The sequence below is a fragment of the Microtus pennsylvanicus genome, chromosome 1 (assembly GCF_037038515.1).
Source record: "Microtus pennsylvanicus isolate mMicPen1 chromosome 1, mMicPen1.hap1, whole genome shotgun sequence".
In the NCBI taxonomy this organism is placed as follows: domain Eukaryota; kingdom Metazoa; phylum Chordata; class Mammalia; order Rodentia; family Cricetidae; genus Microtus; species Microtus pennsylvanicus.
The window spans coordinates 142,587,594-142,603,706 of NC_134579.1; the positions used below are offsets into that span (position 1 = coordinate 142,587,594).

Below are 16,113 nucleotides of genomic sequence, written 5' to 3' on the forward strand. Positions count from 1 at the left end.
GGATGGCTTTGATATAGTCTAAAAGGCAAAGTATATTTGTCATCTTTAATGCTTAATTTTCATCCCCATGCTTTAAGAGGGTAGAAGGCACTTGCCAATTTCCACAAGTTAGTTTGAACTGAATTGTAAGATTGCAGGAGAGGACTTGACATTCCAACTCCATGCCATTGAATAGGTTCGTTAACAGAGGATTTCCACAGTTCTATTCAAATTATACCATTTCCATCTTAAGTCTGAGTGAGAAGAAGTCTGAGTGAGGGAAGTTGGGGGGCTCCAGTGCATGACATCTCCTTGGGAGACATTAATAACAGTCAAGGCTTCTCGCTCTTACACTGTTACTAGTGTACCCAATCAAATTCCTTGTTGGTAATGCATATCTCACAGAACTGTAGATTTATGGAATGAGTATCATTAATCTCTTATCTTTTAAAACCAGATGCATGAAGCATATAAAACTTTTTATGATAATCTTTGGTAGTATTGAATATGGATAGCCATACTTGAGAGGTTATATTTAGGTATTGAATTCCATTTCTGGTGCAGATAGGAATTACTTGTAGTCCAACAGTATAATTTTCAATCATATTACACTCCTCCATTGGCTGAGCAGAACATTGGTTGTCATAAGGTCCAGGTAGCCAAGAAGATTTATTAATCACTAAAGGAATATCCATATCTCCCCAACTTACTCATATGTTAATTTGAGGATTGGGAATAAAAGCCCAATATATATATATAGCTTGCCTGTTACCTGTGTAATTTTCACAAATAAGTATAGCAAGGAACAGATCTTTAGCATCCAGGTTTCTGAGTCATTCACTTCCCTTTAGTCATAAATTCTTAAGCTGTCCCCAGGTGGGAGGATTCACGGTATGCTCCAAAGCCCTTTTGTTTCCCAGAGGCATCTCAGCAGCTGTAGCATCCTTTTGCCCCCATCAGATTTTTATCAGTTTTGAGGGCATCCACAATGTTTCATCCTCTACGGAAACAAGCATAACATTGGCCCTAATTCAATGTTTTCTCTTGACTATTTTAACCTTAAAACATTTATGATACATGGCCTGACTATTTTTCAGCATTTTTCTATGGTTCACTTTCCTAAACAAGTATAATTTCTGGGTAAAATTAAGCACACTCCATATACCCACAGCTAAGTGAATTACCCATAGTCATCTATGAAGCCTTTATGGAGACTAGCAAAGAATTTCAAAGTTTGTTCAAATGTGCTGCAGAGCAACAGACATCATAGGGTGTCTAGGCCCAATAATTTATTTGTATCACAATCCTCTTGTTTGGAGCTCATTAATCATTTCAAAAGGTAAGAGTAGAGGACCAGGATGTCTATTGTGAGATTCTGTCTTCTATATATTACAAGGAAGCTGTACTCAAGTATTCTTGTAATATATAAACAAGACCCAAGCAATAACAACACAAGCTTGCATGCTAGTAGGGATGAGGTAATCTTTCAGGGCTCCACCCATAAAAGATACAGTAACTAATGAATTGAAAGGGAAAATGAGTAATCTCCATAGATGAACTTCTAATATATTACTCAAACCCAAATGGTCAGTTGTAAACACATGAACACATGAGCAACACTAAATGGGTGCAGCAGACAATATTTATATATTTATCAATTTATATAAACAGATTTATAATAATAATAATAATCACAAAAGAGGCATAAATTAGAGGGAGAGTAGAAGGAATCTGAGGAGGTAAAGGGTGAGACTGAGGAATGAAAATTATGTATGAACAATAAGCACGTACTGTAAAAGTTTAAAAAGGAGTGAAAATACGAGAGAGTTAGTAAGAGTATGAGAACAAGAAATAGCTGCCATGAGAGTGATCATGGAGGTAGTTTGAGGAGCCTCTTCTGAGATCACTCTCCAGTTCTGGGCAACATCACTGAGAAAACTTCTCTCAATCCCCAGCACACAGGAAAGGTGTGATCTATAGCTTTATAGGGGCAGAGGGAAGTTTCACATCATGTGTTTATTTCAGTGTAGTGTAAGAGACAGGGGACATGGAGGGGTCAGGTGTTGTATATGGAGAGTATATGAGTCACAACACAGATATTCTTATACTCTCTGTCCTAGAGTGAGCTGCTGGAGATGTGGTCTGATTAAAACAATGGGAACATGGCCTAAAGCTGTAGATTTGTGTCCTAACACAAAATTGTGGAGATCATGCCTTGACCATGGATGGGAACTCAAGAGTATGGCTGAAATCTTCTAAAGCAGGAGCTTGAGAGGGGACTAGGACTTGTTCTTCCAGCCTAAATGGAGAGGACAGAGAGGAACCAATGTCCAGTATGAGGAAGCCCTTGGTGAACTAGAAGCAGTAAGGAGAGTGGGAAACAAATTGTTTTGTAGTCAAAGTTTTTCATCATTGGCAATTATTTTCTGAAGACTGATATTCCCAACAGAGTTTCCCTCTAACTGAAAATCAGAGCAGGGTGGGTCATTAAAATTGTTCAGTGTGTAGCTTCCAGGGATGATGTACTGAGTTCAATTCCAAGGTTCAACTTGGTGGAAGGGGCAACCAGTTCCCTCATGTCTTTTATCTACCTTGCATGTGCAGTAGCATTTTCCTACCCACACACTGATGTATACGTAAGTAGACACACACACACACACACACACACACACACACACACACACACACACACACATTCTCTCTCATACATGTATATAGAATGCATAAGTAATTGTATACCAAAACTCAAGCAGTGGTATTAGCTTGTTTTGTTATCTACATACATGAGATTCCTTTAAAAATCAGTGCCCTTGTATAATCATTTATTCATTTATCCACAGATGTCTCAGCTTTTTCTTGGCATTGAAACATATCAAAATAACAGGTACATTATGTCTTCCCAAAGCCCTAGTAATGGACAGGAAGGCAGTCACACAATTAGAAGGTGAATTCAGGAGTTGGCTAGATCCATAATGGGAACAAGGAAGAGAATGAGAAAGGTGGTTTGTGAGATGACACAGAGTTTAGTAGCACTTGTTGCTCTTCCAGACAATCTGAGTTCAGTTCCCAGGGTCCATGTGAAGAGGAATCACTACCTCATCTAACTCCAACTCTAGGGGATTTCACACAATTTCACCCAATAGTCAAGTTGGCATCTCTTTCTGAGTCTCAGTATAGACACTAAAGCTGTACTGGTACCCAGGCCATTAGCCAATGGTTCTGATGGGCTTATGAGGTTTCACAAGACAGCCGAGGTCTCCAAGAGGAGCACAAAAAGGACATAAGTCCTCCTGATGAGTGCATGTCCACAGGGACTAAGTCGAGCAAAAATTCTCTCCTGCAGGAAATAGTAGCAAATGGTGCTGATCCTGAGAGCTGTCCTCTCCCACTGTCAGGACTTTGTTCATACTGAGGCTACTTTATCTTCATGGCAACATTTATTTGTGTGCTATCACTCGGAAAATGAGACACAGAAACCCCAGTGTTCATCTGCCTCACAGAGGTCATGTGTTATAGACTTCAATTCTATGTACAACCATGTATACAGTGTCTTCACCTTTGAGCCCTTCTCAGGTATCCATGGAGGAAGAAGAGCTATTTTTCAGAGATCTTAATCTCTGAAATTGGTGACTTGAGGGGATATCTTCCCGGAAGTAAAAACAAATGGACAGTCAGATTTGACTCTAGAACTAAACTATTTGCCTTGAGGGATTTTGTGCAAATTTTCAGGACTCTGCAAGCCAGCTGCTAGATAGGAAATCATGTGCTTTCTGAAATGCTGTTGCTACTACTCCAGGAAGAAAAAGGGCAAAGCTTTACTTTCTCCCTTCCAATAGATCCTACATCTAACACTGGGCTCCCTTTGCACAAGAAGTCACTATTTCAAACAACTTTAGTTCTCTCATCTTATCTCACTGTACTCCTTAGAGAAGTAATCCTTTCAGGGATTGGCCTTAGATCTTGGGTATGAGTAACAATGGTCTTGTATGGAAAATGTTAAAGTAAAAAAGATCCCTAACCTAGTTCTGCCTAATACACCTCTACCTTTTACCAATAATATTTTTTTCTCTGAAAACATCAATCAGGGAGTGCTGGAGAGATCATGTAGTTTTTAAGAGCAATGATTATTCTTTTAAAGGATTGAAGTTTTGTACCCAGGACATCCATGGCAGCTCATAAGCAATCTATATTTCCATTTCCAGGGGATTCAATGATACCTTCTGGCTTCTGTGGTCATCTTGAGTACTTGTGGTTCACAGATATACGTGAAGCAAAATACCTAAAGTAAAATAACAAAACACATGGAAAGAGCTCTCTCTTCCTATCCCATCCAGCTTACATCCAGATCCCCCCACCCTCTGTTTCTCTTCCCCCTCCCTTCCCTGGTGGCAGAGAGCCTCCCTGCTCTGCCTGCTTGGGCGCTGGGTCCTAACCCCAAGCGTAGGGTACAGGGGAGCTCGGGGGCTTCTTTGTCCCCATAGCCCGCCTGCAACAAGCAGGGTGGGCCCTTTGTCTGCGAGCGAACCAAGCAGCACGGAGTTTCATCAGGGCACCTAGTGAGACATCATTGTGGTGAGCGAGTGCTGCGGCACCCGGGAACAGCCCGCCTACACTTCCTGATCAACCTACAGGGCTACACTGCCCGGTACCTCCTCTCTCTTCCTATCCCATCCAGCTTACATCCAGATCCCCCCACCCTCTGTTTCTCTTCCCCCTCCCTGTCCTGGTGGCAGAGAGCCTCCCTGCTCTGCCTGCTTGGGCGCTGGGTCCTAACCCCAAGCGTAGGGTAAAGGGGAGCTCGGGGGCTTCTTTGTCCCCATAGCCCGCCTGCAGCAAGCAGGGTGGGCCCTTTGTCTGCGAGCGAACCAAGCAGCACGGAGTTTCATCAGGGCACCTAGTGAGACATCATTGTGGTGAGTGAGTGCTGCGGCACCCGGGAACAGCCCGCCTACACTTCCTGATCAACCTACAGGGCTACACTGCCTGGTACCTCCTCTCTCTTCCTATCCCATCCAGCTTACATCCAGATCCCCCACCCTCTGTTTCTCTTCCCCCTCCCTTCCCTGGTGGCAGAGAGCCTCCCTGCTCTGCCTGCTTGGGCGCTGGGTCCTAACCCCAAGCGTAGGGTAAAGGGGAGCTCGGGGGCTTCTTTGTCCCCATAGCCCGCCTGCAGCAAGCAGGGTGGGCCCTTTGTCTGCGAGCGAACCAAGCAGCATGGAGTTTCGATCAGGGCACCTAGTGAGACATCATTGTGGTGAGTGAGTGCTGCGGCACCCGGGAACAGCCTGCCTACACTTCCTGATCAACCTACAGGGCTACACTGCCTGGTACCTCCTCTCTCTTCCTATCCCATCCAGCTTACATCCAGATCCCCCCACCCTCTGTTTCTCTTCCCCCTCCCTGTCCTGGTGGCAGAGAGCCTCCCTGCTCTGCCTGCTTGGGCGCTGGGTCCTAACCCCAAGCGTAGGGTAAAGGGGAGCTCGGGGGCTTCTTTGTCCCCATAGCCCGCCTGCAGCAAGCAGGGTGGGCCCTTTGTCTGCGAGCGAACCAAGCAGCATGGAGTTTCGATCAGGGCACCTAGTGAGACATCATTGTGGTGAGTGAGTGCTGCGGCACCCGGGAACAGCCCACCTACACTTCCTGATCAACCTACAGGGCTACACTGCCCGGTACCTCCTCTCTCTTCCTATCCCATCCAGCTTACATCCAGATCCCCCTACCCCCTGTCTCCCTCCATCCCTCCCTTCTTGGAGCAGAGTGCCTCCCTGTTCAGCCTGCCTGGGCGCTGGGACTGAACCCGAAGGTGAGTGCAAAGGGGAAGGTGGTAGCTCCTTTGTCTCCATAACCTGCCTGCAGCAAGCAGGGTGGGCCTTTGTTTGGAAGCTAACCAAGCAGCAAGGAGATCGGAACTGGACTCCAGGAGAAACAGCACGGGGGAGTGACATCACTGGGAAGGTACATCAGTTGGCAAGACGACCTGATCCTGTAAAAGAAGATCCATAGGAGAATATTGGGAGGAAGAGATGGGGAGACGCCAATGCAAGAATTCACCCAACAATCTGAAGAACAACACGAAACCACCAGAAGCCAGCGACCTCTCAACAGGAGGACATGAACACCTTAATCATGAAGAAGGAGAAAAAACTGACTTCATGACAGTGATTGACACCCTTAAACAGCATATAAAAAACGCCCTTATAGAAATGGATGAGAAGTATAACAGAAAGTTCGAGGAATTGAGTAAATCAGTGAATGATACCCTAGGAAAGCAAGGAAAAACAATCAAGCAGATAATGGAAACAGTTCATGATTTGAAAAATGAAATGGAGGCAAAGAAGAAAACACAAACAGAGGGCCGGCTGGACATGGAAAATCTAGGTAAACGAATAGAGACTACAGAAACAAGCATAACCAGCAGAATACAAGAGATAGAAGAAAGAATCTCAGAGTCTGAGGATAACATAGAGAAAATAAACGCACTGATCAAAGAAAACAGCAAGTCCAACAAACTCTCATCACAAAACATTCAGGAAATATGGGACACAATAAAAAGACCAAACCTAAGAATAATTGGAGTAGAAGAAGGAGAAGAAGTGCAGCTCAACGGTCCAGAAAATATACTTAACAAAATTATAGAAGAAAACTTTCCCAACCTGAAGAAGGATGTACCTATGAAGGTTCAAGAGGCATACAGAACCCCAAATAGGCTGGATCAAAAAAAAACATCCCCTCGTCATATAATAATCAAAACACAAAATATACAGAATAAAGAAAGAATATTAAGAGCCGCAAAGGAAAAAGGCCAACTTACTTATAAAGGTAAACCTATCAGACTTACACCTGACTTCTCTATGGAAACCATGAAAGCCAGAAGGTCCTGGATAGATGTACTGCAAAAACTAAGAGACCATGGATGCAAGCCCAGACTACTATATCCAGCCAAGCTTTCGTTCACCATAAATGGAGAAAACAAAATTTTCCAGGATAAAAACAAATTTAAGCAATACGTAGCCACAAATCCAGCCTTACAGAAAATAATAGAAGGAAAACACATGGAAAGAAACAAAGTGAAAGAAAGGAAGCAAGAAAGTAAGTAAGTAAGGAAGAAATAAGGGAAGGAAGAAAACAGCAACCTATCTTTAAGAAATATCTTTTTATGTTCATTACATGTGAAAGACAGAACATTATAGGCCAAAACAATTATTTGGCTACAAACTCAGCCGTACCCCTTATTCTTTCCTTTACTAGATCATTCTAAAACTCACTTGCCTTTTGGAGACCTGTGAATCTCAATTACCATCAAACACCTGTGAATTTTTTTTAAATTTATTTATTTATTAAAGATTTCTGTCTCTTCCCCGCCACCGCCTCCATATCCCTCCCCCTCCCCCAATTAACTCCCCCTCTCTCATCAGCCCAAAGAGCAGAACGGGTTCCCTGCCCTGTGAGGAGTCCAAGGACCTCCCACCTCCTTCCAGGTCTAGTAAGGTGAACATCCAAATAGCCTAGGCTCCCACAAAGCCAGTACGTGCAGTAGGATCAAAACCCAGTGCCATTGTTCTTGACTTCTCAGCAGTCCTCATTGTCCGCTATGTTTAGTGAGTCCGGTTTTATCCCATGCTTTTTCAGACCCAGTCCAGCTGGCCTTGGTGAGTTCCCGAAAGAACATCCTCATTGTCTCAGTGTGTGGGTGCATTGCTCATGGCCCTGAGTTCCTTGCTCGTGCTCTCTCTCCTTCTGCTCCTGATTTGGACCTTGGGGTTGTAGTCTGGTGCTCCAGTGTGGGACTCTGTCTCTGTCTCCTTTCATCGCCTGCTGGAGGTTAATATCCAGGAGGATGTCTATATGTTTTTCTTTGAGTTTACCTTCTTATTTAGCTTCTCTGGGATCATGAATTATAAGCTCAATGTCCTTTATTTATGGCTAGAAACCAAATATGAGTGAGTACATCCCATGTTCCTCTTTTTGGGTCTGGCTTACCTCACTCAGGATAGTGTTTTCTATTTCCATCCATTTGCATGCAAAATTCAAGAAGTCATTGTTTTTTATACTGCTGAGTAGTACTCTAATATGTATATATTCCATACTTTCTTCATCCATTCTTCCACTGAAGGGCATGTAGGTTGTTTCCAGGTTCTGTCTATTAAAAACAATGCTGCTATGAACATAGTTGAGCATATACTTGTGTTGTATGATAGGGCATCTCTTGGGTATATTCCCAAGAGTGGTATTGCTGGGTCCAGGGGTAGGTTGATTCCAAATTTCCTGAGAAACGCCACACTGCTTTCCAAAGTGGTTGCACAAGTTTGCATTCCCGCCAGCAATGGATGAGTGTACCCCTTTCTCCACAATCTTTCCAGCAAAGGCTATCATTGGTGTTTTTTTATTTTAGCCATTCTGACAACACCTGTGATATTTGGACCATGTTATGATCCAAACTGCTCATTTAGCTGAACGACGGGCATACTCCTGGTCTCATGTTTGAGATTTCTGAACACACCAGTTCCAAGGACTATATGTGGGTGCTTCTCAGGGAAACTCTTAATCTGTCCTATCTGTAAGACTTCCTTAAGCATTATTGCCTTGGAGGGCACTGAAACGGGCTTGGCAGTGGACATCAGTACAATCAGGGAGACACAGCATTTTTGGTGCGAGGCAGATATGGGTCAGTAACATCCTGGAGAGACAATGGTCATCTGACTCCAGATCCTAGGTCTGTAACATCAAGCTCTGCAGCTCAGTTCACACATGGCAAAGACTGTTTCTCCCACACAGCATAGGAAACCCATCATCTCTGAGCACTCAAGTCCTCCTGCATTGGCCTGTGATTCATCTTCTGCCTGGTTTTCTAAGAACAGGGATTGGGGGTGGATGTTAGACAGGGCAACAGTGGTTGAAGGAGGCCTTTGCATGTGTCAGAGGTCACACAGCAGGCCATCTTCTCTCTGCTGTCTGCACAGGCACAGCACACCATCACTAGCAACAACTCCAACCCCATGGAGGTTAAAGATTGCAGTTATAACGTTTGTGCATCAGAGTCAACCACAACCTACCCGTGGAGGAAAAATGGTCAGTCTCACCAAAGGTGAAAGGGTGAAGCTGTCAGAAGGCAATGGGGCTCTCACTTTAATGAATGTCACCACTGGCATAGGACTATGTAATTGTAAATCCAGGAACTAAATGAGTGACACCACATTCAATCTGAACATTTGCCCAAAAGTATTTTGTTTCATCAATGCTACAACTTCCTAAATGTAGCTGTCTAAAACCAGAACACTTGGCCTGCCTTTGGTTCACAGACCCACCACACAGACACCTAGGCTGGCCTGGGAATTCTGGTCTATCCCCATGCAACCAGAACCAGCACTGAGCTAGAATGTGCTGGAGGGACTTCTCCCGCCTAGAGAGGCTCATGGTGATGGACACAGGGGACATTTCTGACTCAGTCTCAGTGCATACATGAGGGTTCAGTGAAACTTTTTTGTATGTTGTGTTGGAGATGCACCAGGGATCATGCATGATACATGATTACTCTTCAACCAGTCTGTACCCAAGTTGTTTGTGGAACCTGCTCAACTAAGGTTATGCCAGAGACATGATAGCCTTCTATAGACAAGAATTTTCCATTCGCTCTTCTCACATCACATTCTGCTTTATCCTTTTTGCTCCAGGTTGTTCAGATGACTTTATCAAATCCTTTTCATGTATTTACTCATGTATCCAGGATGAGACCTCAACCTGTTCTGCCATGTTGCTTCTCACCCAACTGTACACCACTCTTGTCTTCTCAATGGGAATCTCCAGATATTCTACCAAGATCACTTTATCACCAAAATCACTGCTAATAATTGAGGATATTATATCTCCCTTGTCCTGAACTTTATCATTGGCATCAATAGTTAAAAAGTGAAGAAAATTACAGGTTTTTGGAAGTAGAATCCTGAAATGACAGCATTGAGCTTTGGGGTAAACCCTTGGTTTTATGTATAGATTAATTAATTCCCAGCATGAGTCATGGGCAAAAACAAATCCTAATCCTTTTATGAGAGTCTAGATTTGATCCTTCCTCCTCTGTTTGTATCTCTTATTTCTGTTGGATGACTCTGGGCTGGTTTTGGAATGTGTAATGTGGGTTCCTCCCTAGAGAGAGGAACTCAGGCAGGGACTTTACTTAAGATTAAGTAGATTTTTCTTTCTGTCACTAACTCATGCTTTCACATACATTTCATTGACTTTCATAATCACCATGACCCAGAAGTAGTCCCCAAAACTCTGAGCCATGATCATGTTCCTTTACCCCAGATGCTTCCAGATCCTGTCTTGTCTCAGGTGGTCATTGTCTTCTGCTCTGATTTCAGTGGATCCAAAAGAGGCAGATGATAGATGTGCCTGGGAGGCCTCTCCTGATTCTGGATTAAACTCATGTTTTGATGGTACTGTTCAGTTAGATCTTCACAATGTCTTTGGTATACATCTGAGTGTTATTGAACTTAGCACCCAGGAGGTGGGAAGTGTGAAATTCGGGGTAGATACCTTGTGCAGTTACCCTGGCTCTGTGTGGACAGCCACACTTGTGATGACCACAGCAAACAGAGAGGGACAGTGAGATGGAGAATGGGTGTCGGGGTCCATGGCCCCAACATCGAAACTGCTTTTCCCTAACTCAATGGGTATGGAGGCGTGAGGAATAATGAGACACAGTTCACACAGCAATATCGGAAGGGCATCTCAGGCTTCATGCATTCCTGAAGATCTACCTGCGTTTATTATTCAAACACCTTTTATCCCCCAGGTAAACCAACGTGGAAACTCATTAGTATTCTCTTTCTGGGGGATGCTGTACAACTGAAGTCACCAGCTTGGAATCAACACCTCTTCCCAGGCGATCTACATATTAACAAAAGAGAAGGAACCATACATCCTGGCCTTTGTTAGTTGGCTAGCTTGTTTGGCAAGATTGCAGCCGCCTTGGAAATTAAGCGTGGCCAGAGAGCCTGGCAATAAAAATCTTGTATGAAATATGGGTCTACAAATGGGGAGCTTCCTGAGGAATCTCTCCATGGAGGAGGTGGCCTTAACAGTTTGAAACAGTCCTAGTTAGCCTTAGCTGCTACCTTAACACAGCCCAAATCCACCTGGGTAGAAAACAGAGTCTTGAGGCACAGGCTCAGTCAGAAAAACAGGTGAGTGACCTTCCCGCTCTACTCCCTAGATTCAGTTCCCAAAGACTTGTCCCATAGCACAAGTTGTAATTTTGGGGCATGTGATTGGATCTTGGTGGGTGAAATACAGCCCGAGAGAGACCTTGGCAGGTAGGAGCCAGAGGCCGCACAGAGACGAGAGACAAATATGCTGTATAGACAGAGCTTAAGAGGAAAGTTTGTTAAGAAAAGGAGGAAGGAGAAAGAGAAAGAGACATAGAGATAGACAAAAAAGAGATAGACAGAGGTTCAAAGGCCTGTTTGTCACTTTAGACAACAGTGGGAAGAGAGGTGGAATGGGTGGGGCTTACCTCTGCACCTATGTGCACCTATGTGCAGAGTAAGTAGTGACATAGGAGCCATGGGACTCTGGGCAGGCCAGGGTAGGTGATAGGAGGCAGACCAGAATAATGCCTGAACCCTAATACTCCTATCTTTTTCTTATCATAAAATGGTGGGGAAATTAAAGGTGATAGCAGGAACGACAGGGATGGGAGCTCCGGGTTCCCAAGGAAGCTTCCTGCTGATCTGGAGCACTGGTCATTTTGAGGGGACCTGAGAAAGCTGGGGTTCTGGCCATGTCGTAGAGTATCTTGTGGCTTCACTGATATCTAGGCTGTGTCAAATCATCTAGTGCCTCTTGGTCACAGCAAGATGTTGCCGTAGCAGAAGACAAGGTTATGTCTAGGGCAAAATTTTTTCTTAGGTCCTGGTCATTGAGGAGAGGGGAGTGACTGACCTGTTTGAGGTGAAACCAAGTTGACTTCCTGCAAGTTACAAGAATGGTCAGAAATGGTTTTGTTAGAGACATTAACACTCGGTCTTTTAACCAGAAAACTTTGATGAGTGTTTTTAGTGCAACGAAAAGCACCTTTTAAGTCTATAGTTAGGAAACAGCCAAAGGGAATTCGAGATCTTGAGCTTGTAGTTATGATTGCATAGTGGTATAGTACGGTGTTTAGACTTAGTATTGCTCTAGGAGAGAGGCCTATGACCTGAATTTTATACAGAAAACTAAGAAGGTAGTTGAAGTCTTGGTTGCTGCTTATAAGCTGGCAAAACTACTAGTTGTAAAACAGCAGAGATCTTAGAGGAATAAATTTTAATGAAAAAATGACAGACTTACTTGCTTTGCTACCTGGACAGTTACTTCCCAGGGTCCTCCATGGTCACTGAGGGCAATATCAGTCTTTCACTGTTAGGTCTAGGCCTGTCAGGCTTCTGAAAATCTTGTAGATTAAGAGTTTATAGGAAGATCAGCCTACAGTTGTCTTAGGCAACTTGAAACAGTTGATTCCCCTGTGTCCTGTCATTCATGGTCTGAAGAAGTTCTTTGTAGTAGTTGAGGTGAAGGGTAGTTTTCTCAGTGGCCAGTGTTATTACTTACAGAGCAAGTTCCGGGTAGAAGCTCTTCCGTTTCCATCTATATGCTGTGGAGGAAACAGATGGTGCCAGGAGCTGGCATGCCTCTCCAACAGGAAAGGCCTTAGTTAAATATTTTAAATGCCGTATTCTCTAGCTCTCTAAGCATTTGAGGACTGTCTGTTGGCTCTCCAGCTTGATTGCAACTGGTTTTAACTTAGCAGGTCAGATTTATGTTTGCAAAGGACAAAGAAGTAAAGAAAAATTCCCATTTGCAGTAGAAACTTAACACTGAAAACTGACGGTAGTGAAGGTTGCTCTTGCAAACAGCTTTTAGGAGATGCTAAATGCTGGATGATGCAAATGTCTAAGCTAGCCTTTGTTGATCTGAAATAGATCTTTGCAAACTTAAATTTTTATCATTATATGGAGCATATTTTAAAGCAGTTTAATCACATATACAGTATAGTGCAAAGAATTTAATCACACATTTTCATCATCATTCAAAAGTACATACCAATTTAAAATATTTGAGACTTTTTTCTTAGTCTAGGAGGAGATACAACAAACAGAGGTCATTAGGACTGTTTAAATTTTTTTCTTGTTAACAATTGGTATATGTACATATGCACATACATTAAACAGGAGTTGAGTAAAATAAGAAAGAGAATTAGTGTGTGTTGAGCTAGATAAAGCTAACTTCTCCATCTTGGGGCATTAAGAGAGAGAGTAGACAGACATAAGAAGGTCTTTGGAGAAAAGAAAAACAAAGTAGAGAATCAAAACCATCAGTGAACTGAAAAGCAGGTTTGTTGCAGGAGGGAGAGAGCAGATCCGCTACAGGTGTAGCAGGCTGGTGGGGTCTCTGTGTGAAGTGGGTGTCATTGGTGGGCCCTACCAAAAAGCATGCCACTGTGCAACAGTCAGTGTGAGAGGGAATTAGAGACAATGCCACAAAACGAAGGTGAGGGATGAGTCAAAGAGAATGAATGAACTCTGCCTGGCAGGCCCTTTTAAAAGCAGAGACTAGGGTATGCTGTGGACACTGCACAGAGTGTACCCACACCCTGTCACACTATTGCCCAGAGGGGAGACAGGAACAGCACAGCAGCCCTGAGCTGCAGCAAGCCCTAGATATACTGGGGTGTGTGTGTGTGCAGAGTCAGAGCAGCAGCTGCACACCTGGGTGGCCAGCGCTGGGAGAAAGAGCAGAGGGAGGGCTCATTAGGTTTTAACCTTGGCAGTTGGGCCGTAGGACCTGCTCTTAGCCAAGATGGAATCTACCCATGTGTTACAAGGCACTTTATAGGATTTAAGGTATATCCACACATGCAGGATACATATAACCCAGGCATTCACAACAGAATCACAAACAAGTGGCCAAACCATACTTACATTACTTTTTCATAGTAAACAATCAGGAAACATCCCTATATATGCTGTTCATCTCAGGTCAGGAAAGAAGGGCCCACCCACCCATTGGGCAGGTTGGTGCAGTGGCAGGACATGAAGAAGAGGGAGGCATTTTGAACAAGAGATCGAGATGCCTAGTGAAACAGAACATTCCCAGCCAGAGAGAGGATTCTGCCCATTGGGGCAGCTGTGGCAGGAGGGTGAGGGTGGACAGAAGCAGAACAGGCAGAACGGAACCCTCCAACACTGAGATAGAAAAAATGATTGCATGCATGGTAACTCCTTCCTTTTACCCATCCGCTGGCAGAAGTGAGACAGGTCCAGTCAAACTTCAGGAGGTAAAAAGCCTTTAGGTGGCCAACTTGAGTACAGGGGCAGAAGGGTGAAAGACATAGTAGTGGAGCGGATGGGCTTATGGTTTCTGTCAGCTTTTTCCCATGAACGAGGCAAGAAGATCCGATGATCCTTTTCAAGCAAGGATCAGTGATACTGGCTCAGGCCATTAATTTGGTCATTGGCAAAAAAATGGGGTCCAAGAGGCCATGAAGCCCGAAGGGCATGAAACCCGAATGAGAAAGCACGAAGAAGAAAGACTGTATAGACCAAAAGACCCATATAACTGAGAACAGATGAACATAGAAGGCCTGAAGGATCCACAGGTCCAAAAAGCAAAGACACAAACCCCTGTGTTAAATCAGGGGGCCCTAAGGTGCTAGGCCATAAAGCCCCACTTGTAGGTAATGCCAGTGGTGATTGTCAGAAAAATCCAATTGGGGAGCAGGGAGGAATCTACCAACCTTAGCTGGTGTTGTGCTTACTATCCCAGCAGATGGGTGATCTGGAAAGTGGCCAGTCAAAGGACAGGATTCTCGCATATTCCAGTCTGCCCACTTGCAGAGCCTGGTAGAGGCTGGCACCACTGTATTTATATGCCATGAGACTGAACCTTGGAGTTTGTATAACTGCCTGAGAAAGACCTTGACTGGTGGGAGTCAGAAGCTGTGTGGAGGATGAGAGACAAATAAGCCATGCCGACAAAACTTAAGTGGAATATTTATTGAGAAAAGGGGGAAGGAGAAAGAGAGATAGAGTGAAACATAGAAAGAGAGAATAGCAAGAGAGACAGAAGTGCAAAGGCCTGTTTGTTACTTCAGACAACAGAGAAAAGAGATCAGTAATGGGTGGAGCCTATCCCTTAAAGGGACCTTTTGTACCTGTATGCAGAATAAGCAGTGACATAGCAGCCATGGGACTCCGGGCTGGCTAGCTAGGTGACAGGAGGCAGGCCAGCATAATGCCTGAATCCTAACACAAGCTTTCCTAGTTCATCAACACACATTTATGTCCCCAATACAAGGGAATCCACCTTTGTAAAAGAAACATTATTGGGACTTAGTGGGAGACTTCAACATCACACTTTTACCTATGAACAGGTTGTTCAGACAGAGAATAAAGAGAGAATTAAGGAAACTAGCAGATGTTATAATGCAAACGGACCTAAGCGATATCTACCAAACATTTCACCCAAACACAAAAGAATATACCGTCTCTCAGCACATAATAGAACCGTCTTCAAAGAAGACTGTATCCTTGGTCTCCAAAGAAACTTGAAATAACCCCCTGAATAATATCAGACCACTGTGGATTAAAGCTGGTTTTCACCAACAGAAACATCAAAAAGCTTACAAAGTCATGGAAACTGAACAGTTCTCTACTGAATTACTGGTGAGCCAAGGAAGAAACAAAGAAAGAAATTAAAGACTTCCTAGAATTTAATGAAGATGAATGCAGAACATACCCAAAGTTGTGGGACACAATGAAAGTAGTGCTAAGAGAAAAGTTAACAGCACTAAGAGCCTTCATAAAGGAATTATATAGGCCTCATACTAGTGACTTTACAGTAGACCTGCTAACTCTAGAACAAAAAGAAGCAACACACCCAAAAGGAGTAGACAACAGCAGAAAAATAATCAAATTGAGGGCTGATATCAATACAAAGAAACAAAGAAAAGTCTGTGCTGGGACTGAGGGACACCACAATTAGAAACAGGTTTGTCCAGTTAAGATTGCAACCTCAGATTTCACAGTGTTATTAAATATCCTGCAATATTTCCCCTTTTCATCTAAATTAAAAGAAAAGCATTTAATTCTAACACAA

At 43.6% G+C, this 16,113-nt stretch overlaps 1 protein-coding gene across 1 annotated transcript in view; it reads left to right on the forward strand.

The window, feature by feature from the left end:
* LOC142854830 (cell adhesion molecule CEACAM3-like) overlaps nucleotides 1-16,113 on the forward strand; it is a 110,041-nt gene that overhangs the window by 80,260 nt on the left and 13,668 nt on the right. The window lies entirely within an intron of this gene.